Source organism: Carcharodon carcharias, chromosome 16 (genome assembly GCF_017639515.1).
Source record: "Carcharodon carcharias isolate sCarCar2 chromosome 16, sCarCar2.pri, whole genome shotgun sequence".
In the NCBI taxonomy this organism is placed as follows: Eukaryota; Metazoa; Chordata; class Chondrichthyes; order Lamniformes; family Lamnidae; genus Carcharodon; species Carcharodon carcharias.
In genome coordinates this window covers 118999945-119020315 of record NC_054482.1, presented here as the reverse complement: position 1 = coordinate 119020315, position 20371 = coordinate 118999945, and the positions used below count along the sequence as shown (strand labels likewise).

The following is a 20371-nucleotide window of genomic DNA, read 5'->3' as shown; positions in this document are numbered from 1 at the left end:
TGTAGAATTATTTGTGTGTTGAGTTTCACAGTCGATCACACTCTGTACTTAATTCCTCAGAGATATAATTAAGCTGCTGTTTAACATGATAATCTAGAATGTTATCCCCTAAAGCACCACAATAACATCACTGCCCCTCAGTAATAACTTACCCTGCCACACTCCCTCCTCCCCAACACCCCCTCCCCCCTCCCTCATCTCCACTCCTCCCCTAACACCCCCTCAATCCAAACCTCCCCTCACCACCCTCCACTCCTGCTCTCCCACCTCCTCCCCTGCCCTTACCTTACTCTCCTAAACCTCCCCATCCATCCCCTCACCTGCTTCCTCCTTCTCCCTCCCCTCCAGTTCCTTTCCCCTACTCCTTCCTCCTCCCTCTTCCCTGTCCCCCTCCCTCCTTCCCCCTCCCCTGCTCCCTCAGAATTGTTTCTCACTCAGAGAGACTCCCCCAGGAAGTGGACTGTTTGGATGGGGATTTAACAGTTGTTAATTCTCCAGCTATCGAGGTTGTGATGAAGTGATATTGCTGGAGATATCTGGAAAATGTCAAGTGGAACCTTGACTCCGTATTCCATCTGACAGTGCGATCGATGGACTGAACTCTCTCCCTCAGTGTAATTACAATTCACTCCTCAAATCACCAGCTCTTGTCAAACTCTCCCATCCTAATGATGACATTCTTTCTATTTGTCTCCCTGTACAAACCCTCCAATCGAAAGCCTCAAAAACCCGTTGTTTCAAAGAGGAATCTGAGGACTTTCACTCTCAAGATTCCCGCTTTTCAACAAATGTTTTTGTTTCATGTAGAATATCAGCAACAACACCTTGCATTTATGTAGCACCTTTAACATCCCAAGGTGCTTTGCAGGAGCGCTATTGGGTAAAATCTGACCCTGAGGAGATGTTAGAAAATGTGGTCAAAGCTTGATTGAAGAGGTAGGTTTTAAGGAGCATCTTAAAGGAGGAGAGAGAGGTAGAGAGAGGCTCGATGGGCCTAATTGCCTCTTTCTGTGCCATAAGATTCTCTGATTCTGGGCTGATGGTGCCATTGGTATTAATTTACTTTGTTTAAATGAAAGGCTGTGACAAAGCTTTCTCCCTGTGTTGTTTAACGTGTTGTTAAGCTCACTGTGTCACCACAGAGCTGTGATGTACTGAGTGTCTGGTGTTGAGATTCCAAGGCCCATCGTGTCTGAAAAGAGTGAGTTTGAAAAGAGAAGATGAGATAAATCAGGAAGGGGCTGATTCTCTGTTTGAGATTCCAAAGCCTGAAGATGATAGGATGACACTGGCCAGTGTTTCTGTGATATCTGGGGTGTCCTTGATTGAAAGTCAATGTTCCTATCGAATGCCTAATGCCTGTCTCTGTGACCCTCCCTGCTATTAGTTATCACAGTGTGTGTGAGTCCTCAGGAATCATTTTCACAAAGTCCAGTTGGCCCCAGTCGTTGTGTTTCTATTAAATCTCAATGAGATTCGATTTGCACCAGCGACATCTCCATTGAACCTCTTCACCTTTCACTGAACACTTTCTATTCTGTGACCGCTCCCCCCCCCTCCCCCGCTTCCTGTGGGAATCAAACCCGGCCGATTGGAAAAGAGAAACAAGTTGTTGTCAGTGAGGAAAGATTATCCTTTGGTTCATAGAATCATTGAATTATACAATAGTCCAGCACAGGGGGAGACCACTCAGCCCATCGAGTATGTGCTATCTCTTTCAAAGAGCAATCCAGTTAGTTTCATTCTCCCAATTCCCTGATATTTTCACCCCTTCAAGTATTTCTCCAATTCCCTTATGAAGGTTACTATTGAATCTGAATCCATCGTCCTATCAGACAGTGCATTCCACATCCTAACCACTTATTGGGTGAGAAATTTTTTGTTATGTTGTCTCCGGCTGTCTTACCAATCAGCTTAAAACTGTGTCCTCTGATAATCAACCCTTCAGCCAATGGAAACAGTTACTTATTTTTTTATTCAATCTGAACTCTTCCAGATTGTAAACACCTCTATTGGCCTTCTCTCCTGTAAGGAGAATGAAAAAACACTTGCATTCATGTAGTGCCTTTCACAACCCCTGGCTGTTTCATAGTGCCTTCCAGCCAATGGCGTGTAGTCGCTGTTGTAATGTAGGACACAGAGCAGCCAATTTGCCCACAGCAAGCTCCCACACACAGCAATGGGATAATGACCAGATCACCTGTTTTCAGTGATGTTGATTGAGGGATGAATATTGACCAGGACACCAAGGGTAACTCCCCTCCTCTTGTTCAAAACAACACAATGGGCAGAATTTTCAGTTTGACGTGTGGAGGGTGGACCCCACACAGCCACTCACAAAATGACGCGCGGTGACATTGGGCTAGTGTCTTGACATCACCAGGCGCCATGACAATGTTTCGCAGGACTGGCGCGTGATGAAGTCTGACACGCCCCTGCCGTTAGCTAACAGGCCAGTTAAGGCCCTTTAGTCTTCAGTCGACAGCGATTCTCAGCTGCTCGTGAGATCTTCGGGGTCAGTGCCCGGGCACAACAGGCAGGTGGGTAGGAGACTTTCCTATGAGCCTCATCCACGGGCGGGGTAAAAGGGCTCAGTGGGGTTGATCTGCTTTGTGGGGTATTTATTGGAGAAAGTATTTTTAACTCGGCCTGAGTGATCGGCAGCAGTTCAGAGTGAATTCCAGCACCTTCCTCTGTACTTTGAACCTACAGCTCAGCTCTCTTCAGTCAGGAATTTTCTTGGGCCTGCAGCTTTCCAGAGGCCTCCCTTTAACCTGGGGCTGTGGGTTCTGACCTCTCCACTGGAGGCAGCTCCTCTGAGAAGGAAGGGAGGGCGAGGATAAGGAGGAGGCCAGGACTGGACATTCAGCCTCCAGGGGAGCCACCTTTGGGAGGCCAGGCGCAGGTACAAGGGGTGCAGGGCCAAGAGGTAGTCCACGGTGGAAGGGGTTGCAGAAGTCACCACTATCCTGCTGCCAGGGTTTACAGGCGGTGAAGCAGCTACCTCAATATGTCTGAGGTGCAGTGCTGAAGGAGGCTCCGACTGTCAAGGGAAACAGTCAACTATATCTGTCAGATGATTGGGCCTGAGATCTCCCCTAACTGTGTGGGTGGACACCCCATGCCAGTGGCTCTGAAGGTCACAGCTGCCCTCAACTTCTATGCCTCTGGCTCCTTCCAGGGCTCGGTGGGTGATCTTTGTGGTGTCTCCCAATCAGCTGTCCACACTTGTGTCAAGCAGGTTACAGATGCTCTGTTCAGACGGGCATTGACCTTCATGCACTTCCACTGGGACCAGGCCAGTCAGACACACTGAGCCAGAAGCTTCGCGGCCATTGCTGGCTTCCCCCGTGTCCAGGGTGCTATAGACTGTACACATGTGGCCATCAAGGGGCCAGCAGGTGAGCCCGGTGCCTTCGTCAACAGGAAGGGCTTCCACTCCATGAACGTGCAGATAGTGTGTGATCACAGGATGCTGATTCTACAAGTCTGTGCAAGGTACCCAGGCAGCTCCCACGACACCTACACCCTCAGACACTCCCAGGTGCCGGGGCTCTTCAGTGCTCCAGCCCGGCTGGATGGATGGCTGCTGGGTGACAAGGGCTATCCCCTCAGAAGGTGGCTCATGACGCCTCCCCACCATCCAAGAACAGAAGCTGAGCAGCGGTACAATAGGAGCCGCGGCTCCACAAGGGCTGTGGTGGAGAGAACCATCGGTCTTCTTACGATGCGCTTCCGATGCCTGGACCGCTCAGGGGGTGCACTCCAGTACCCCCCAGATCGTGAGTCACTGATAGTGGTTACATGCTGCACTCTGCACAATCTGGCGCTGGAAAGGGGGGACACAGTGGATGATGAAGGTGTAGACGCAGTGTCTGTGTCTGCACATGATGAGTCCAGCAGTGAGTCCGAGGATGAGCACACACAGGGAAATGCTGAGGGGGTAGACGCTGACCCGGGCATACTCCAGGGAGACAGGGACACCCAGGATGCTCTAATCCCATGAACCTCCAGCTAGCACAGCACAGATAGATCAGCAGGACCAGCCTTGCCTGGAACATCCACACTCGGCACCAAAGTGCAAAATCTGCCAGTTCAGCAGCAGGAACGAAGGGCCTTGGATATAAATTTGAATCTCCAAACAAACACTCATGATGTTTTTCTTAAACATACACATGCAGAACAAACGAGCCACCCTAAGCTATGGTCACACATCTGAATTTTAATGTTAACAACAGAAGTTCTCCCAATTGCAAAACAGAGTTGCAAGCAGAAATAAATTGCAAGGACCTAACCTCGGGCCAGCACAAAGCGTCAGTGAGAAACCCGTGCTGTTCCTAATGTCCCTTATGTTTATGTTTCCGGGCGCTGCGTCTTGGTGCTGCCCCCTCGCTGGGAGTGGTATCTGAGCCAGCCGCTCACTCTGCTGTCCTGTTGGTCTCGATGACCTTGGCGGTCGTCCTTTGGCCTGTGGAGCCTGTGCTGGCCCCGCCTGGGAGGGAGCTGCCAGTTCCACAGCTGGCATCTCCCCAGTCACCGCAACCTCACCGGATGCTATGGTCACTGGGAGGGGGGTGGAGGAGCTGCTGCCTTCACCCACTGCGCCCTGAGAGGTGCCCACGGAGACGACAGGCAGCTGCTGTGCCGACGTGAGGTCACTTCAGACCTCCCTGCTCACTGTGGATGGATGGGCACCGAAGTGGGAAACTTGATGCCCAGGCCATCTCCCACACTGGCCCTGACCAGCTGAGGTCAATGCCGATGTGAGGGTTTGCTGGTCCGAGCGCATCACCAGGGGGACCTGATTGTTCTCCTGGAGGAGCCTCTCCACGAGAGTCCCCACTCTCTCCATGGAAGACGCATGGCGCTCAGCCATGAGGCTCATTGCATCAATGATGCTCTGTGTGGACTCCTCCACCACGGACACCAAGTGAAGCACAGCCTCATGTATCTCCCCCAGATGCTCCCACACGTCCGGCCGCATTTCCTGCAGCTGCTGCATCGCGGACGACTCCAGAGACACATCATCAGGCACCGACTGAGCATGTGCGGGTCCCCTGCAGCCCTCCAACTGCTGGCACCATGGGCACTCTCTGTCTCTGCCAGCTCTTCCAGCGACTGTGAAGTGCCCTCACCGCTGTGCCCCAGGACACTAGCCGATGTTCGAATTCCCACCGAGGTGCCAGTATCTGCGCTGGTGCCTGCCTGGCAGAGATGGTGTGACGCTGGTGAGACTTGAGGGCCCTCAGGTGTGAGAGGAGGGTCCGCAGCTCCTCCTGCTGGCCGTGCTCTGAAGATGCTGAAATGAACAACAAGATTGGTAGATCAGTTAACGCACACACTGACACACTTCATCCCTTTCACCCGGCTCACTATGCGTTCAACCTTCCAGAACCAATGGACACGAACATTGGTGGGGTGGTAAATAGTGAGGAAGATAGCCTTACATTACAGGAGGATATAGACGGGCTGGTCAGATGGGCTGATGAATGCCAAATGGAATTTAACCTGGACAAGTGTGAGGTGATCCACTTGGGCAAGCCAAACAAGGCACGGGAATACACGAGGAACGGTAGGACCCTGGGAAGTAAAGAGGATCAGAGGGACATTGGTGTACATGTCTACTGGTCCTTTAAGATAGCGGGACAGGTAGATAAGGTGGTTAAGAAGGCATATACCATAGTTGCCTTTATTAACCGAGGCATAGAATAAAGGAGCAGGGAGGTAATGTTCCAACTGCAGAAAACGTTGCTTAGGCCACCGTTACAGTACTACGTGCAGTTCTGAAATGCACTTTATGGGAGGGATGTGACTGCAGTGGAGAGAGAGCAGAGGAGATTTCCCAGGATGTTGCCTGGCCTGGAGAGTTTGACTGATGAGGAGAGATTGGATAGACTGGGGTTATTTTCCCTGGAGCAGAGGAGATTGAGGGGGGACATGATTGAGGTGTATAAAATTATGAGGGGCATAGATAGGGTTGACAGGAAGGAACATTTCCCCTTGGCGGAGGGATCAGTAACCAGGGGGCATAGATTTAAGGAAAGGGCCATGAGGTTTACAGGGGATGTAATAGCAACTTTTTCACCCAGAGGGTGGTGGGAATCTGGAACTCACTGCCTGAAAGGGTGGTGGACGCGGAAACCCTCATAACATGTAATAAGTATTTGGATGTGCGCTTGCGATGCCACAAGGCCATGGGGATAGTGCTGGGAAATAGGATTAGAATAGTTAGGTACATGTTTGACCTGCGCATCCTCGATGGGCTGAAGGGCCTTTCTCTATGATCCACACTCTGACTCTGTCACTCTGTGACCGAGCAATGTTGCAATAATAACAAATTAAACAATCATCAGCGCTATGGATGTTGGGAGGACAGAGCAGATCTCACTGTTGGCCTCAAATACCTGGCGGTTCCACGCCAGCCTCAGCGACACCAGTTGACCTGGGCACACGGTGACTCTCCAGCTCAAGGGCCTCCAGTTCGAAGCGGCTTAACATCATGAGCTGGGCCTGACAGCTCCAGTGCTCACACGCTCTGAGACATCATGAGCGTTCTTCTTCTGAGAAAGAGAGAACACTATTCACTACGGCAAATCACACATGGACTATGCACGCGCACACCACACCCCAACCACAGGGGGCCATACCAGGCCTCCAGTGCCTCCTCCCCCTGCTACTGCTGATCATTCACACAAAGACAGTCCGCCTGCTCCCAACCGCACACCCCACCCCCCTCCCGATGGCCCCTTGGACACATTCTGCGTAAATCACTCTAGGAAACACACGGTTTTTCCTCCCATAGCAAGGAGGCGTAACTAGGACAGCCTCAAGGGCAGCAGATGGTTCTTGGCCATGACGCCTTGAGGCTCCCCGTCCACCATCTCATCACCGTGAACGGGACGTATGCTGGAGTTCTGAGTATGCGCAGAGCTGCAGGCTGCCCCCAGACTAGTCGTGTGCGACTAAAAGCAACACATGTTGCGGGGGAGAACTCATCTCCTCCTGAACCACACAGGCTGATCTAAGCATGGGCACTGTCTGTTTGCCCACCCAGCGTATGAGAAACGCCCAACATGATTCAATGCAGTCACGACAGTGAGACTTGGGGGGGCCTCACAGACTAAGGCTACCTGCTGGGCTAAATGCCCAATGCTAACATGGTGCTCACCCTGCCAGAGTGCAACAAATCATTCAAGCGCCTACGGCACTGGATCCAATTGCGCCGCACCAATCGTGGGAGCTTTCCCACTCCACCACCTCCTCCCAGGTACACTAGGTCATATAGGGGGGGCTCCTCCTCCCATCCTGGGGGAACCAGCACATCCAGCCATCCTGTCACCTCCTCCAGGAGAGCAGCAAGGCAGTCATCTGAAACGCAAGGGGTACATTGGCCCCCTGCTGGCCCACACCCTGCAGCCTGGCCCTGCTCCTGGGGCTGACCCTGCAGCCTGGCCCTGCTCCTGGGGCTGACCCTGCAGCCTGGCCCTGCTCCTGGGGCTGACCCTGCAGCCTGGCCCTGCTCCTGGGGCTGACCCTGCAGCCTGGCCCTGCTCCTGGGGCTGACCCTGCAGCCTGGCCCTGCCCAGCTGACCCCCTGTGGTGAGCCCTCGAATTGGCCATAGTGAGTAGCCTACAGGAGGCTGCCAGACCTCTTAAACAAGCTGCTGGTTCGCCATTGCACCCGGTGGTCTGTACCTGTCCACCACAGCCCACACACTCCCGCTACCCACGGGTGTCGGCAAATACGCTGGGCGGCCTGAATCGGCCCACCCGTGTAAAATGGCGGCGCCGACCCGATCATGGGTGCTCCCCTCCCCCATAACAGAAAATTCTGCCCAATGGAATGAATTACATCCACCTGATAGGGCAGACAGGGCCTCTGTTTAACATCCCATCTGAAAGGCTGCATCTCTGACAGTGCAGCACACCCTCAGCACTTCACTGGAGTGTCAACCTTGACATTTATGCTCAAGTCCTGGAGTGGGACTTGAACCTGGAACTTTGTGACCCACAGGCCAGAGTGATACCCACAGAGTCACAGCTGACACTTAAGCCCAGCTCCTCCAGCCGATCCATGTTACGCTTTTCCCTTAGACGTGGAACCATTCTCGTAAATCCCCCACTGTGCCCTCTCCAATTCATTTCCTTCCTCAAAGTGCGGTGACCAGAATCGGACACAATCCTCCAGCTGGGGTTTCACTCAGGTTTTATAAAGGTTTCACATCACTTCCTCCATTTTGTGTTCTATTCCTTTATTTACAAAACCCAGGATCACAAAAGCTTCATTAACTGCTTTGTTTACAGGATCACCCCCATCAGGATCGCCCCCATCCCCCACAACTCCCCCTCAGCTGATGAATCAGTGCTCCTCCATGTTGAACACCACTTGGAGGAAGCACTGAAGGTGGCAAAGGGCACAGGATGTACTCTGGGTGGGGGACTTCAATGTCCATCACCAAGAGTGGCTCAGTAGTACCACTACTGACCGAGCTGTCCGAGTCCTAAAGGACATAGCTGCTAGACTATGGGTCTGCAACAGGTGGTGAGGGAACCAACAAGAGGGAAAAGCTGATTTGACCTCGTCCTCATCAATCTACTTATTGCAGATGGATCTCTCCATGACAGTATCGGTAGGAATGACCACCTCGCAGTCGTTGTGGAGATGAAGTCCCATCTTCACATTGAGGATACCCTCCATCATGTTGTGTGGCACTACCACTGTGCTAAATGGGATAGATTTCAAACAGATCATGCAGCTCAAGATTGGGCATCCATGAGGAGCTGTGGGCCATCATCAGCAGCAGAATTATACTCAAACACAATCTGTAACCTCATGGCCCAGCTTATCCCCCACTCTACCATTACCATCAAGCCAGGGGATCAACCCTGGTTCAGTGAAGAGTGAGGGGGGCATGTCAGGAGCAGCACCAGGCATTCCTAAAAATGAGACATGTCATGTCCAGTCTCTGGACGAGATCTCAAATTTGTTAAGTTCCCAGACAAGATCCCGAATTTGTTATGATCATGAGTGAGGAGGAATGAGCTGGCTTCTCCTTTTTTATTCAACCCCCTCTGTTGGTCACTACCAGGCTAATTTAAAAATCCTTTCCCTCTGGATACCTCTTCCCAATCCAAATGTATTTACTTTTATTAAGGAGCCAATGTAACCAGGCTTTTCTGAGTCAAAGGAAGTGTAAGTTTATCAGTTACCAAAAGCCTGAGAAGAATTAAACTGAGAAGTTAGGAGTCTGAATACAAGGTAAAAAAAAATTACAATTGTTCCTTTGCTGGTCTGTGGGGTGTAGATGGTGGCACACTGCAGCCATTAAGTTGGATGCTTCCAGTAGAGCTGACCTTAGTTGGGGACACTTAGTTCTGCAGGGTAGCTGAAGAGGCTATCCTATTTCATTTCTCATTGAGGCTTCTATGAGCCTTTCTCCCAGCAGAGAAAGAGAGAGAGAGAGCAAGAGAGAGAGAGAGAGAGACAGAGAGAGAGAGACAGAGAGAGACAGAGAGCAAGAGAGAGAGAGAGAGACAGAGAGCAAGAGAGAGAGAGAGACAGAGAGCAAGAGAGAGAGAGACAGAGAGAGAGAGCAAGAGAGAGAGAGACAGAGATTTTGCCTGCAACTTCTAAAGTGACTGGTTGTTCTTCATGCTAACGGACTCACAGCACACCAGCACACACTGCTCTCTTCTGCATTTAGTTCTTGAACCCAATTTTCCCTGTATATTCCAGGAGATCAAATAGCATTCAGATCAGAACTATTTACACATTCTCAGAGATAAATCACCAGGAGATGGATTTTGGGGTGACTGCCGAGATGTGCTGATCAGTCTTTTATCTCTGCAGCCGCAGGAGAGTAAAGTTCAGTCTTTTGCATCTTTCCTATCTCCCTTTTAAGTGTCTCTGCTTGAAGAGGGCCTTGACACCTTTTCAGGTGCGACATTCCATGTTCTCTCAGGACAGGTCGGTCAGTATCATCCACAAAGGAACTTTCCAGAAAGTTGTCACTTTACGTTGTCAGTCATTTCTTGCTCAGTGTCTTTGTTTGGATTTAAAATCACAGACATTCCTTAAAAAGCGCAACATGCCTGTAAGTAATTTGTGGTTGCAATCTGCTTTTCATGACAGGTGTCAACCTGGTGAAGCTACAACACAGGATTACTTGTGTGCCAAACAGCATAAGCAGCAAGTGATAGACAGAGCTAAGTGATCCCAAAACCAACGGATCCAAACTAAGCTCTGCAGTCCTGCCACATCCAGTTGTGAATGGTGATGCAGAATTAAACAACTCACTGGAGGAGGAGGCTCCACAAATATCCCCGTCCTCAATGATGGAGGAGCCCAGCACCTCAGTGCAAAAGATAAGGCTGAAGCATTTGCTACAATCTTCAGCCAGAAGTGCCGAGTGGATGATCCATCTCAGCCTCCGCCAGAGGTTCCCAGCATCACAGATGCCAGTCTTCAGGCAATTCGATTCACTCCACATGATATCAAGAAACGGCTGAAGGCACTGGATACTGCAAAGGCTCTGGGCCCTGACAATATTCTGGCAATAGTACTGAAGACCTGTGCTCCAGAACTTGCCGCGCCCCTAGCCAAGTTGTTCCAGTACAGCTACAACACTGGCATCTACCCAGCTATATGGAAAATTGCCCAGGTATGTCCTGTGCACAAAAAGCTCAGATTCACAGAATTGTTACAGTGCCAGAAGGTGAACATTGTGCCTGCACAAGATCCCCCAATGAGCAATTCACCTAGTGCCGTTCTCCTGCCTTCTCCTCATAACCCAGCACACTCAACAGTCCAATATTCTCTTTTGAAAACTTTGATTGAACCTGCCTCCACCAGACCATCAGGCAGTGCATTCCAAACTCTAACAGCTCTCTGTGCGGAAAAGATTTTTCTCATCTCACTGTGGCAACATTTACACATGACTTTAAATCTGTGCCTTAGTGCTCTTACTCTTTTCATGAGTGGGAACAGTTTCTCCCTATCTACTCTGGCCAGACCCCTCATAATCAAATCTCTCAGCCATCTCTTCTCCAAGAAGAACAGTCCTAATTTCTCCAATGACTGACATTAATGACTTAGAGGGGAAATTCCAGGTGGTGGTGTTCCCATCTATCTGCTGCCCTTGTCCTTCTAGATGGTAGTGGTCGTGGGTTTGGCAGATGTTGTCTAAGGAGCCTTGGTGAGTTCCTGCAGTGCACCTTGTAGATGGTACACACACTGCTGCTACTGTGCGTTGGTGGTGGAGGGAGTGAATGTGGATGTGGTGCCTATCAAGTGGGCTGCTTTGTCCTGGATGATGTTGAGCTTCTTGAGTGTTGTAGGAGCTGCATTTAACCAGACAAGTGGAGACTTTAATTGACCATTGACCATCCATTCAACCAGCCTTTTGAAGTCCATTATACTCGACCTCACTGTTTACTGAGCTTACAGGTGTTCCATTTTCTGGAAATATTAAAATGGTGACCCCTACCTGCAAATCGAAGTAATTAATGTATCTGAAAAACAGCAGTAATCCCAGTGCTGAGCACTGACTATCAGAGGGTCAGTACTGAGGGAGTGCTGCACTTTCAGAGGGTCAGTACTGAGGGAGTGCTACACTGTTGGAAGGTCAGTACTGAGGGAGTATTGCACTGTCAGAGGGTCAGTCCTGAGGGAGTGCTACACTGTCGGAAGGTCAGTACTGAGGGAGTGCTGCACTGTCAGAGGTCAGTACTGAGGGAGTGCTGCACTGTCAGAGAGGCTGTACTGAGGTAGTGCTGCACTGTCAGAGGGTTAGTGTTGAGGGAGTGGTGCACTGTCAGAAGCTCAGTACGGAGGGAGTGCTGCACTGTCAGAGGGTCAGTACTGAGGGAATGCTGCACTGTCAGAGGGTCAGTACTGAGGGAGTGCTGCACTGTCAGAGAGTCTGTACTGAGGGATTGTTGCACTGTCGGAGCGTCAGTGGTGAGGGAGTGGTGCACTGTCAGAGGGTCAGTACTGAGGGAGTGCTGCACTGTCAGAGAGTCTGTACTGAGGGACGGTTGCACTGTCGGAAGGTCAGTACTGAGGGAGTGCTGCACTGTCAGAGAGTATGTACTGAGGGACTGTTGCACTGTCGGAGCGTCAGTGGTGAGGGAGTGGTGCACTGTCAGAGGGTCAGTACTGAGGGAGTGCTGCACTGTCAGAGGGTCAGTACTGAGGGAGTGCTGCACTGTCAGAGGGTCAGTCCTGAGGGAGTGCTGCACTGTCGGAAGGTCAGTACTGAGGGAGTGCTGCACTGTCAGAGAGTATGTACTGAGGGACTGTTGCACTGTCGGAGGGTCAGTGTCGAGGGAGTGGAGCACTGTCAGAGGGTCAATACTGATGGAGTGCTGCACTGTCAGAGGGTCAGTACTGAGGTAGTGCTGCACTGTCAGAGGGTCAGTACTGAGGGAGTGCTGCACTATCAGAGGGTCAGTACTGAGGGAGAGCTGCACTGTCAGAGGGTCAGTACTGAGGGAGTGCTGCACTGTTGTGAGTCAATGCTGAGGGAGTGCTGCACTGTTGGGAGTCAATGCTGAGGGAGTGCTGCATTGGCAGAGATGCCATCTTTAGGTTGAACCATGAAACTGAGTCGCTATCTCACAGCTGCCTTTGGATGGGGTCCAGGGGAGATTGTTTCCTTTTTAACTTCCTTCATTTCTCTTTCTCATTCTTTTCATTCCGTTTCTCTCATTTTCCTATCTTTTATTCCTCCTCATCTTCCCCTCTACTTTTTCCCTTTTTTTATTCTTCTACTTTTTTATTGACCAACCAGATGAATGGATCAAATGTTTAAATTCCCATTTCTCCAGTAATGTAGGAAATTGTCAGTGAAGCTGTTGCTGCTGTAAGTGACGGTAACGTGTGGGAGGAAGCACTGGAGTCTGTGTTAAACTCACTCCCGCTCATATCCAAACATTGAATCTACCGTTTGAAGAATGCCTCCAGGGCACTTTGGGATGTTTTAAGTGACAGAATAATCTGATTTGCTGCTGTGAAATGTGTCTTTTTCTTATTGCAATTCAGTGATTTGCCGGAAATGATCAGAATGTGGGAATAGTCAGCTGGAGAAATCTTTGTTTAAACTGGGGTGTGAAGTGAGGTGGGGATAATTCACTCTGACAGATTCCAGGTTTGGAATGTAATTTGTCTTCATGCAGCGTGAGGTGAATGTTGGAATCCTCCTGTCTCAGACTGTTCCCTCATTCCCCTGTTTCTGCTCCTCTCCATCCTCACTACACATTCCACACATTCGATGCTCACACACCCGGTTTTCAGACCCAAAACAGGGACCTGAGCTTCTAATGTATCAAGTGACAGCGTGTACAGCTCAGAAACAGGCCATTCAGCCCAACTGGTTCATACTGTTCTGTACGATCCACTCCCTGAATAATGAAATTTCTCCTGAATTCCCGATGGGATTGATTAGTGACTATCTGATATTTATGTCCCCAAGTTCATGTCTCCCCAGCAGTGGAAACATCTTCTCCACGTTTATCTGATCAAACCCTTTCACAATTTTAAAGAGCTTCACCTGGTCACCCCTCAGTCTCCTCTTTTCTAGAGACAAGATCCCCAGCCTCTTCAGCTTTTCCTTATGGTTATAACCTCTCATTTACATGATCTCAATGAGCATTTCATTGCATTATACAGCAGATAACACCAACTTTAGATCAAGCTAGTAAAATAAACCAAAGTTAAAATCTGAGCTTAGTGATTTGATGGTAATTTGAATATTTATGTTGAAAATGTGTTAAGGTTGAAAGCCTTGGTCCAGTCATTCTGATGAGCTCAGCATTGATTGAGAATCTGCTATTGCAAACAGTCACTGCTGGTTATTTATTACAGGCTGCACTCAATATTCACCTCACAGGAGTGAAGAGAATGACAGCCGTGTTACCTGTGACAGTCAGACATGTTGGTCAGTAAAGTTAAAGGTCAGTCCCAGTTTACGTGGACAATATCTGATGGATAAAACACCCATTCTCACAACTGTTGATGGACAAAAGGAATAAGTTGTGACTGAGGGAGGAGAGGCACTGGTTTTAAATGACACATCAATTTGTTGTGGTTCTGTCAATGTTTAAACACACGTGCTCTTTGATGAATCATTAATGGTGACAGACATCCATTCTGTAGAGTTGATGTGAGGCACCAGTGTGGGGTTAACGGACTCACTGTGATTCCCGGCTATGGTTTCACCAGGGCTCAGTGAGCAGTGTGAAGGAGCTGATGGGAGCGGGTTATAGAGCGGCTTCTCCAGAGTTTGCCAGTTCTGGGGAGGGATTGCAATTTCCAAATGAGCTCACGTTCTCCGATCTCCATCACTCTCACTATTAATGGGAAATGATCCGGAACAAAGTAAGGGACTGAGACAAACATTCCATTAATGACCAACGGGAAATGACTGGATCCTTTGGATATTTACTTTATAAAGTGGGCGGAGAGATCGTGAATAATGGTTTTCGAATCTCTCAGAGGCTGATGGAACGTTGATCTTTATCTCAGAGTCTGGAACACAAAGGGAGGGAATGGAAGGTTCTGTTGTTCAGACCCAATCTGGAGTAACTGGGTTCAGTTCTGGGCCCCGCACCTCAGGAAGGAGACACTGGCCTCGGAGAGGGTGCAGAGCAGAATGAGACTGGAGTTGTGAGGGGAAAATAGCAGTGTAGTGGTAATGTGACTGGACTAGTAATTTATAAACCCAGGCTAATGTTCAGGGAAGACAGGTTCCAATCCCACCATGGCAGTTGGTGCAATTTAAATTCAATTTATTAAAAGCTGGTCTCAGTAATGGTGACCATGGATCTTTTATCAATTTTCATAAAAACCCATCTGGGTCATTAATGTCCTTTAGGGAAGGAAATCTGCTGTCCTTACCTGGTCTGGTCTACACCTGACTCCAGACCCATAGCGCTGTGGTTGGCTCTTCACTGCCCTCTGGGGTGGGTTAACAAGGCATCCAGATCAAGGGCACTTGGGGATGGGCAACAAATGCTGACCTTACCACTGACCCCCACATCCCATCAAAGAACAAAAAAGGGTTAAATTATGGGGACAGGAAACATCGACTAGACTTGTATTCCCTTGAATATCGAAGATTATAAGTGTGATCTCATTGCGATATTGAAGATGATTAAAGGATGTGACAGGGTCGATCGAGAGAACCCATTTCCTCTGGTTGGGGGTGTGGGGTCCAGAACAAATGGGGGTAGATCCTTAAAACCCACACCAGGCTGCTCAGGGGGGATGTCAGGAAGCAAGTCCTCACACAAAGGGAAGTGGAAATCTGGGACTCTCTCCCCCAAACACATTGTAGATGCTGGGGGTTCACTGCAGCTCCCAAGCCTGTGATGGCTGGGTTTTTGTTGGGTAAGATTATCGAGGTATGTAACGGGGGAAATTCTGTTCAGAGTCGCTGGAACTCCCAGACTGAACACTCCACAGTCTGAAACTCGGAGAGTCTGACACCAATGCTTCTCCAGGTCAATGTAAACCTTGTGACTCTTTGTGTGATGTGGAGTGATGAGAATTCCTGCCCCTGCTTAAGACAACAGGTGTGAGGTAATGCACTTTTGGAGGGCTAACAAGGCAAAGGATTACACTATGAATGGTAGGACCCTGGAAAGTACTGAAGATCAGAGGGACCTTGGTGTGCATATCCACAGATGCCTGAAGATAGCAGAGCAGGTAGATAAGGTGGTTAAAGGGCATATGGGATACTTGTCTTTATTAGCCGAGGCATAGAATACAAGAGTGGGGAGGTTAAGCTGGAACTGTATAAAACGCTAGTTAGGCCACAACTGGAGTACTGTGTGCGGTTCTGGTCACCATATTATAGGAAGGATGTGATTACACTGGAAAGGGTGCAGAGGAGATTTACCAGGATGTTGCCTGGGCTGGAGGGTCTGAGCTATGAGGAAAGATTGGATAGGCTGGGGGTGTTTTCCTTGGAGCAACAAAGGTTGAGAGGGGACCTGATAGAGATGGATAAGATTATGAGGAGCGTAGATAGGGTGGATAGGAAGACACATTGTCCATTAGTAGAGGGTTCAATAACCAGGGTAATAGATTTAAGGTAAGAGGTGGAAGGCTAAGAGGGGAGTTGAGGAGAAATTTTTACCCAGAGGGTGGTGGGAGTCTGGAACTCACTGCCTGAAAGGGTGGTTGAGTCATAAACTCTGGTAACATTTAAGTAGTATTTAAATGTTCACTTGTGTTGCCATAGCCTCCAGGGCTAAGGGCCAAGCACTGGAAAATAGGATTAGTGTAGTAAGATCTTTGTTGACCAGCACAGACACGATGGGCTGAATGGCCTCCTTCTGTGCTGTAAACGTCTGAGTCTATGAACAAGATGGAGGAGCTGTCGTGTGGGCCGATCGCTTCCAATCCAATATGTTAAACAGAGTAAATAGTGAGTGTTTGGAAATGAAGCATCGGATCAGGTGTGGAATCTGCTCGCTCACTCTCTATTTATTGTGATTGTTTTTATATCTTGTCTTCAGTTACTATTCGCTGTTTGCAGTGAGCACTGGACATTAACAAAAGGTCCTTGAGCTTCACACAGACACAAGCCACAATCCAGAGGACACCAGTTTCAGACTGCCTTTTCAATATCATTGCTGCTCACTCTCCATTTGTTACAGTTTATTCCCTGAACACATTTCCCCCTCACAGTAATGGACTTGCTCACAGTTTCTCACTGGGATCAGTTACAGTTTTTGACTGTGTTTTTCACACCTTATCACCTGCCTTCATCTCTCTGTCTCTGTCTTGTGATTCTAGATGGACGTTAGTGACTCCAGATCATTCCCCCAGCCTTGGGGATTAGTGAGGTCTGACAGAGCAGCTGTGAACACAACACTCACATGAGGGAGGTGGATTGATCAGAAACCGAGTTACACAGTTAACCCTTCACTAACCTCACTCTTCCTAACCCTGCAACCTCCTCCAGCCCGTACAACCCTCCCTATCTCTGTAACCTCCTCCAGCCCCTACACCCCTCCCTATCTCTGTAACCTCCTCCAGCCTCTACACCCCTCCCTATCTCTGTAACCTCCTCCAGCCCCTACAACCCTCCCTATCTCTGTAACCTCCTCCAAACCCACAAATTCCTGAGAGTTCTGCATTCCCTCTTGTGCATTCCTGAGTTTCATCGCTCCACCAACGGCGGCCGTGCCTTCAGCTGTCTGGGTCCTAACCTCTGGAATTCCCTCCAGAAACACCCATCCCTCTCTATCTCTCTCTCTCCTCCTTTCAAACACTCCTTAAAACCTCCCTCTCACTCAAAACTTTCAGTCCTAATATCCTCTTGCACAACTCAGTGCCAGAGTTTTGTCTGGTTTACATTCCTGTGAAGCTTCTTGAGATGTGTATCTATGTTAAAGGTGCTACATAAATGCAGCTGGTTGCTTTGCTTTCACTGTGACTCAGTCAGTTCGATGTAAATGCAAGAAAACCAATCTGTCCCCACATGTCATCCACTCACTAACCAATCAGCACGGAGCCTTTAATAAACAGCAGCTCGAGCAGAAGGAAAGAAAAGGTTTGAGATGAGGAACAGAGAGCGACAGTACGTTACAACAAGAACCTCCTCCCACTCCTCACACACCCAGTCAGCCTCTCACACACAGCTTGAATTATTCATTGATGCTCAAGAAAAGATTAAACCAGGATCAAGGTGATGTGGTGAAGCCTGGGAATGAGAGGGAGAGGGAGCCAGTGACTGTGGAGAGACAGACTTGTGTCACAGTCACCCTCAGCTCTGAGCAGCTCCTAACACAAAGCTATCCTGACTTTCCGTCAGCGGAGGGTCCTGGGGTGGGGAACAGTCCAGCAGCTCATCCCTGTCCCCTCTCTCACTCCCTCTCCATAACTGAAAGATCCTTCGAGGGGAAACGAGGAGAACTCAGGATCCCAACAGAGCGGCTGGGAAGCAGCAGAGGGAGGTCAAACTGTTTCACAACGAAAGTCTATGGATCAGTGAGGGTAAGTCTCCCTGCTTCTCCCTAACTGCCTGTATCTCTGCTTGTCTCACGGTCTCTCTCTCTCTCTCTCTCTGTGCATATCCTCCCTCTGAATTTTTCTCTGTATTTCTATCTCTCTGCGTCTCTCTCCCTCTCTCTTTCACACTCTCTCACTCTCTTGCAGTCTCTCTCTCTGTCTTTCTCTCTCACTCTCCCGTTCTGTCTCTGTCTCTCTTTCTTCTCTCTCTCTCTGCTTCTCTCTCTCTCACACTCTCTTACAGGCTCTCTCTCTGTCTTTCTCTCTCACTCTCTCTTTCTTCTCTGTCTCTCTCTCTCTCTCTATCTCAATCCCTCTCTCTCTCTCTCTCCTGTGAATTTGGAGAATCTGATGATGGGACTGTCCCAGTCAGACAGCATCATCACACCCTCCCCGTTACACCCGATGGGAATGTTGGACAGTAAAGTGAAAGTCTTGCATTTTTGTAGCGCCTTTCACCACCTCAGGTTGTCCCGAAACGCTCTGCAGCCAATGAAGTACTTGTGAAGTGTAATCGCTTTCGTAATGTAGGAAACACAGCAGCCAATTTGTGCACAGCAAGCTCCCACACACAGCATTGAGACAATGACCAAATAAACGAGCCAACACTGACATGATGGGCTGAATGGTCTCCTGTTCTGCAAGATTCCTCTAAGAAAAGGAGCCTGCTGATTTCTGATGGTGCTTTGTGTCAAATTGGATTTATTAACCATTCACGACCAATCACCAACTGGCAGCAAAGTCTCAGTGAAAAGAATCACTGATAAAGGTGAATTAATCCTTGGGATTTAAGGAGACAGATTGTCAGGAAGACTAACCTTCCATTTGGTAACACAGAATTTGAATATTGCTGAAAAGAGAGACATGTTGTCGAAACCTTTCCTCTTCCACTCATCAGGACAAATGCAAGGAGGTCAAATTTCAAACTATCACAACAATTTACACTACAGAAGAAAAAGTGCTGATTGGTTGGCAAGTCAACTCTGATTGGCCAAGATATTGTCATGAAGGAAGCAACAGGGAATAAAAGACTCCCCAAGGTGCCAGACTTGAACATATACCTGTTTCCAGAGAAAGGGTCCCTGTGTATAATTGTATGTATGTAAATGAGCCATGTTATAAGCTGGACTGATTATCTTAAATTGGTTGTTAGTGTAGCGATTAGCGCACTCAGGATTGTTCAGAAAGTGCTACCCAATCGTGGAATCCCATTTAGCAGTAGGTGTTTTGCTTTGTGTTTTTTAAATGTGGACTGGTTGTATATGGTCTGTACTCTGCCTATTATGAACCACCAAAGAAATATGATGTTTGATTCAATCAGCCAATCATTGGGATGCATGGCCAATGTACCTGGCATCCCACTGGCATAGGACTGATCCGGCTGCTCTTGTCGATCAATAACCTGTCTAACTCAGCTTTGAACATATTCATTCCCCCAGCCTCCTCTGCTCCCTGCGGGGGAGAATTCCAAAGTAGTTTTATTTAAAAATGCTGCCAACACCTCGTGTCACTGACCTCCCTGCCCAGATGTTCCAGATGTGTTTAGTCAGCGGGATAATGATGTTTCTCGGAGCGCCCAGTGTCACCAATACCTGGAAACTGGGACCCAATCCAATCTAAATCCTCATTTCCCGTGTGTCGATGGGACAGAGACTGATACAGGAGAAAGTCATCAATTCCACTTCACCCCAGCACAGTGTCAGGGAGGCAGCAAATTAAACCCTGCTCCGTAACACTCAGTCAGCCTGTCTCTCCTTTCACTGCCGCTGCTTCTGTTCAGCGATTGTGTCTGTCTCTCTCCTCCCCCTGGGAAATCTCACACTCACTGTCTGACCTCCACACACTCCCTTCTTGTGAGTCTCCTCACTGACACCTTGAAAGGATGGTCAGATCCTAATGTCTCCCGCCTGTCTGTCCGATGTATCCTGGGTGATAGCAGTGCCAGTGATGGATTGGGGGAAGGACAGTTCCTGGTGTGGTGTTCATTCATTGTCGGGGACTCTCTCCTGAATACCATGGGAATGGACTGTGACCGTTCAATTCTCAAATCTGCACCATGTGAAATTCCACACTCAGCTTTGAAGTTTGATTCGTTTCCTGTTTTACACCCGACACCTGCCATCTTAGCGAGGAATCGGACAGAGCTGAATGTGAGAGGCACTATATAAATGCAATCTGTTCTGTAGACATTATTTTGAACCCTTCACTGTCTGGGGAACTGCAGACATCGCAGCTCAGGTTCTGACCCAGCACATCCACTTAGAATTCAATCTGCTCTCTCCGTCCGTCTGATAAACAGAATCAGTGGAGGAATAACTGGAGGCCATTCAGCCCCTCGAGCAGGTTACAGAG

General features: G+C 49.1%; 1 protein-coding gene across 3 annotated transcripts in view; it reads left to right on the top strand.

Moving 5' to 3' along the window:
* The first annotated feature begins 17567 nt into the window (after positions 1–17567).
* LOC121288812 (netrin-G1-like) overlaps positions 17568–20371 on the top strand; it is a 188057-nt gene continuing 185253 nt past the window's right edge. For all 3 annotated transcript variants that reach the window (XM_041207553.1, XM_041207555.1, XM_041207552.1), the window contains exon 1: positions 17568–18004. The gene's annotated coding sequence lies outside the window, so the exon portion shown is untranslated. The remainder of the gene's footprint in view (positions 18005–20371) is intronic.